Raw genomic sequence first — 6,000 nt, forward strand, 5'->3', positions numbered from 1 at the left:
AACGAGGAAAGAACGGTCAAGAAGGCCAAATGAGTGAAGATTGTGTAGTAGAAGAGGTTGATCAACAGTATCAGAAGCTGCAGAGAAGTACAGGAGGATGAGTATGGTGAAATGACCCTTAGCCTTTGCAGTAAGTGTTAGGGCTAACAGCTACTTAGATAAACTTTTAGAACAAGTCTGGATAGAGGTCTTCACCTATAGCCAGCCGCCTTTCCCGTATAACTGTTTATGTTTAGAGGTACTTGGGTGGCCCCAGGACTGCACTCTAGAGTAGTAAAAGTTTATTAATGATAAACATAGCACAAGGTGGAGGGCAGGTTGTAAACACGGTGTCACGAACACGCTGCCAGCTCCTGTGACTTTGGGGTGTTTGCTGTATGAGGTCACACATGATTACAGCCCACAGTCTCTACCTATACAAAAGTTATAGACCTACTGTATCGCCCCTCACACCCCCACACACTTCAGGTTTGACACTACCTATTGAATATGGGCAATAGGACCCCAATATACCGTCCCACACTGACAGACAAAGCTTCTGGCTACCCACAGGCTAGCAAAGCCCACACCAGCAAACAAAGGGTTAACTCTTCACACCTCTAGACTGTTACACAAATGTAAATGCAAGCACACATAAGGCTTGTTAGTCAAATGTATTAATAAATCACACACCGGCATTCAAAGGGTTAACTTGGTTGAGCTATATTCTTCCTAACAGGCTAATGGATTTGTTAGAGTATCAAGGATGCCACTTATAAATTTTATAGATTTAATATGCAAAGGTGCAGGGTATTCAGATATAAAAAAAAACAATTAATAAACAATTGACATAACACACAAGCAAAGCATTTTAAAATAAAGGGTTACAATCAGACTATAAGTTACATGAGTTGTGTAATCTGTGCCATGGGAAATTGGCTAGGAAGATAGACAGCTTTTCAATGTGATTGATTTTCCCAAAAGACTGACAATTCGCCCCTTCCCTAAACAAGTTTTTTAAGCAAAATGAAATGGGACGGTCTTCACAGAGGCAGTGTTAATGCTAATAGAGGAGCAGGGATGTCCCCTGGGTGTCACTATAATTTGCTCACAAATGTTCACAAAGTCTTGACCTTTGGTTAATTCTTCACAGATTTATCTCAGACATAACATCCCCTTCAATAAATCGGTCATAACCCTGCACATTTAAATACCAAACATGATGGAATTATGACAATGTGACATACCTTTCTAAAGATATGTGATTATAGCTGTTCCCAGATACCGCCAGTACCTGTCATTCACAACCCTGGTGTGATTTCTGCTCCTCAGTATGGATTAGCACCCAGATTTCGCCAATATATGAACTATGAAGACATTTTACTTAGAAGCTCATATTTCTATATACCTGTATAGGCCTTAAAATGCTGCCTTCGGCTGCAATGATGTCCAGCTGTGACCGGCCCCACCAAGTCTATTCAGGTGTCCAAAAACTAACTTGTGTCAGGATATATCTCCCTGCAGGGACCTTTGAAGCTGCCACAGGTGACACTGCTATCTTCTAACTCACTCACCGGATGGTTAGTGCCTCTGGTCTGGTACGTGGCTCTCTCATTCCTGCCGGCGCCTGTCCTAAGCCGCGGCCGTCTGCCATCTTGACTGGATTGCGCATGTGCAGGACTCTTGAACTTATAACCTTGCTTTTAATCCTATTGGTGAATCAATCACCACTCACTATTTAAGGCACCTGTGTCCTTAGTATCGTTGCCTGTTCTTGGTTCTCATTCCCTCGAGACTCCTAGGTGTTTCCTGTGTTCTGCTCGTGTGATCGGTTTTGCTGTGGACAAGTCCTCTCTGCTCATCCGTGGTAAACTTGCCCGCTACAGACTACCTCTACTCCGCTGCCTGCCTACACATGGACAAGCCTTATCTGCTCTTCTGTGGTAAACGTACCCGCTATAGACTGCTCATCAGTGGTAACGTACCCGCCAAAGACTATTCGCTATTCAGCTGCATACCTGCACCTGGACAAGCCTGCTCTGCTCATCAGTGGTAACGTACCCGCCACAGACTATTCGCTATTCAGCTGCTTGCCTGCATTTGGACAAGTCTCCCTTGCTCATCAGTGGTATACTTGCCGTTACAGACTACCCACTATTCCGCCACCTACCTGCAGCTGGACAAGTCTTCCCATCACCGCAGTGGTACAACGTGCTATCCGCAGACCACTGACGCTCCCGCTACCTACCTGCACCTGGACAAGTCTTCCCATCACCGCAGTGGTACAACTTGCTATCTGCAGACCACTGACGCTCCCGCTATCTACCTGCACCTGGACAAGTCTTCCCATCACCGCAGTGGTACAACTTGCTATCCGCAGAACACTGACGCTCCCGCTACCTACCTGGACAACTCTTCCCATCACAGCAGTGGTACAACTTGCTCTCCGCAGACCACTGACTCTCCCCGCTACCCTCCTGCACTGGCACGAGTCTTCACTGCACATCAGTTGTTATACCTACCTCCGCATTATAGCTGCAAGTCGCTGACTCTCCTGCTGCATAGTTGCAAGTAGCTGACTCTCCTGTTGCATAGCTGCAAGTCGCTGACTCTCCTGCTGCATAGCTGCAAGTCGCTGACTCTCCATTGACATTTCTTATCCTAAGTTGTTGTTCTGTTCCAACCATTCACCATGCTGCCCAGGGGATCGCTGTGATAAACTCCGCCCCTTTGGTAAGCATAATCACACCTGGTGAATCCTGGGTAGAAACTCCTAGTGCCCATGACACTAACATGGCGATGTGCAGAGCCACCGAATACACATACACACAGACTCTCTGGCTTCACATTTTACCCTTTAGTAGCTCAACTTATCAATGGATTCATTTGATATACCATATTTACAATGCAGTTATGTTTTAGGCCTTATTCCCCACAATTACATGATGGGTTACCCCTTATAAATAACTGTAACTCTGTTCATAACACACGGGTAATCCAAAAGTCAGGCAGAGGTCAGATGCAATCAGCATTCACTCAGGGTCCAAAACAAGCCAGGGGTCACAACAGGAATCTGATCAATAATTCAGAGAATTCACAGAACATAGCTGGTTAAGAGATATGAAGCACACAGGATGCTATAACCTGCACATAGGCTAAGTCCTCCCTTTATTATATTCCCAGACTAACCAATCGGGAGACAGTAATCCAGAGTGCAATAATTAACCCCAGGAGGCTGCTTAATTAAAGAGAGCCTGATGCGAACACACCTGGCTGTGCACACTTCCCGGGGCAAAGGCAGGTCATGGCAGTCAAGATGGGGACCACTGGACAGCATAGAGCCACTGCGGCTCCTAACAGTAAGTAGATTATTGATCACTTTTGCAAGAGTAGTTTCAGTAGAATAAAAAGTGCATATAAAAAACGTAAATTAAGTGTGTATTATTAGGACAGTGATTTCCAGTTAATATGAGTGTACCAAATGAGTTAAAATCGCTATTTTATTAACAGGTATTAAAACAATTAAAATAATATGAACCTTATATATCTCTAATAAGATGCAATAACATAAAAAAAAATAGTTATAGCCACAACATATACAAATCTCATATCCAATGTCAGTCACCGAACATTCATTTTAAAAGTCAATAGTGCTTTAAAATACAATTGTGATTATCGTGCTCATATAGTGTTTTTCTAGTGTTTGGCTTTCCTTGTATTCCAATGCAGTCATATGCTGTGAGATCCCGAACGGATGGAAAAAGTTTCTCATTCAATCCTCAATCTTCCACATGCAAAGATAATTTTTGTAGTTCACAATGTTCGTATAGTTAAATATTCAGCTTAGGTTTGGAATGTCCTTCTTTGGATGTCCTCCTATATGAGTTTATAAAGTCCTCTGGGACTTTCCTTTTACTTCCCCTAGAGGCGGGCGGGAACGAGTGTTAATGTCCTGGATTCTGGAGATCTCGGAGATGCTTGCACATGCGCAGTCTTTTTGCGCTATTATTTTTCGTTCATTTTTTAATCATCAGCTTTCTATGAAGTCATTTTATAGAGCGGGGATATTCACATACAGTCTAATAATGATCGGCATATAGGTGGTTTGCATACCTAATGTGGTTTTAGGTTAAAACCTACACGTTTTTTCAATAGGCTTCTTCAGGGATAATGTTTGTCAAAGGCGCCATATTGTAGGAGGATCAATTTTTATACCTCCTAAGCTATTAATCATGCACATATTTTGGTTTTCTACTGGCTGTTATGGCTTTGTATATAAAATCGTTTGTGACAGGTTTATTAATCCTAATATACAGTCATGGCCAAAAGTTTTGGGAATGACACAAGTATTGGTTTTCTCAAAGTGTGCTGCTTCAGTGTTTTTAGACCTTTTTCTCAGATGTTGCTATAAAGTAAAATTGCTAGCATTTCATAAGTGTCAAAGGCTTTTATTGACAATTACATTAAGTTTATGCAAAGAGTCAATATTTGCAGTGTTGACCCTTCTCTTTGAAAACCTTTGCAATTCGCCCTAGCATGCTGTCAATCAACTTCTGGGCCACATACTGACTGACTGCCCATTCTTGGCTAATCAATGCTTACAGTTTATCAGAATTTGTGGGTTTTTGTTTGTCCACTCGCCTCTTGAGGATTAACCACAAGTTCTCAATGGAATTATGGTCTGGAGAGTTTCCTGCCCATGGACCCAAAATGTTGATGTTTTGATCCCAGAGCCACTTAGTTATCCCTTTTGCTTTATTGCAAGGTGCTCCATCCTGTTGGAAAAGGCATTGTTCGTCACCAAACTGTTCTTGGATGGGTGGGAGAAGTTGCTCTTGGGGGATGTTTTGGTATCATTCTTTATTCATGGCTGTGTTCTTCAGCAAAACTGTGAAAAACCACAATCCTGGGATTTCAGTTTACCTCTGGGAATTCCTAGTTTGCAATCCGTAGATACTTTCTTTAAGCCCTTGTGCCTATTTTATGATGATCCGGATCGGATGGCCCCGGGTGAGGCTCATCTCAGAGCCTTGAAGCAAGGACAGCGATCAGCTGAGGAATACTGTGCTCAATTTAGACAATGGTCTTCAGACAGCGTTTCGAACGTCCTTGCATTATGCAGTCAATTTTGCTTAGGTTTGTCGGAACAGATCAAAAATGCTTTAGTACAGTATCCTTCTCCAACATCTTTGGAGACCCTCATGCAACTTGCCATAAAAGTTGACAGACGTATCAAGGAGAAAGGCAGAGAAGGAAGTGATTTCTTATTCGTCACCTGCTTTTGTTTCTGCGACAGCTGTCACGGAAGAACCTATGCAATTGGGTGCCTACCGTATCTCTCCAGAGGAAAAAAACAGGAGACGAACTCAAGGTCTTTGTCTATATTGTGGCATCAAGGGTCACTTTTCCCGTCCTGTCCTAACCAATCAGAAAAAAGAGTAGGCCTAGGGAATAAGGGGAGAGTTCGCCTAGGTCTACAGATCATCTCCTCTAAAAATGCAGTCTTAATTTCTGCACAGATTAGTTATGGTTCACATCTTGTTAATGTTTTTTGCCTTTTTGGACAGTGGGGCTGCCGGTAACTTTCTGGACATTGGATTCGCTCGATCCTCTGGATTTGCTAATTACTACCAAAGGTTTATCCGTGACTGTTCTGATTTGTGGCTCCCATTGTTGTCCTTACCTGGAAGGGGGCAGATCCTAAAAATTGGTCCTCAGAGACTAATAATTCCTTTGAAGGTCTTAAAAAAGCATTTATCTTCGCCCCTGTGTTGAGACATCCTATCCCTAATTTACCCTTTTTTCTGGAGGTTGATGCCTCTGATATAGGTGCTGGCGCTGTTCTATCTCCGAGGACCCTGGCAATCACCGACTTTTTCCTCCCGCTTTCTTCTCCCGCAAATTTTCTATTGCAAAGACCAACTATGATGTTGGCAGTTGAGAACTTGCCTGTACCTTGGACCTTGCCTGTTTTGCCCTCTGCTTCAAACCCCTGACCCCAGCCTGCCTCTGACCTCCAGC

Source organism: Mixophyes fleayi, chromosome 5, assembly GCF_038048845.1.
Source record: "Mixophyes fleayi isolate aMixFle1 chromosome 5, aMixFle1.hap1, whole genome shotgun sequence".
NCBI classification, from domain to species: Eukaryota; Metazoa; Chordata; class Amphibia; order Anura; family Limnodynastidae; genus Mixophyes; species Mixophyes fleayi.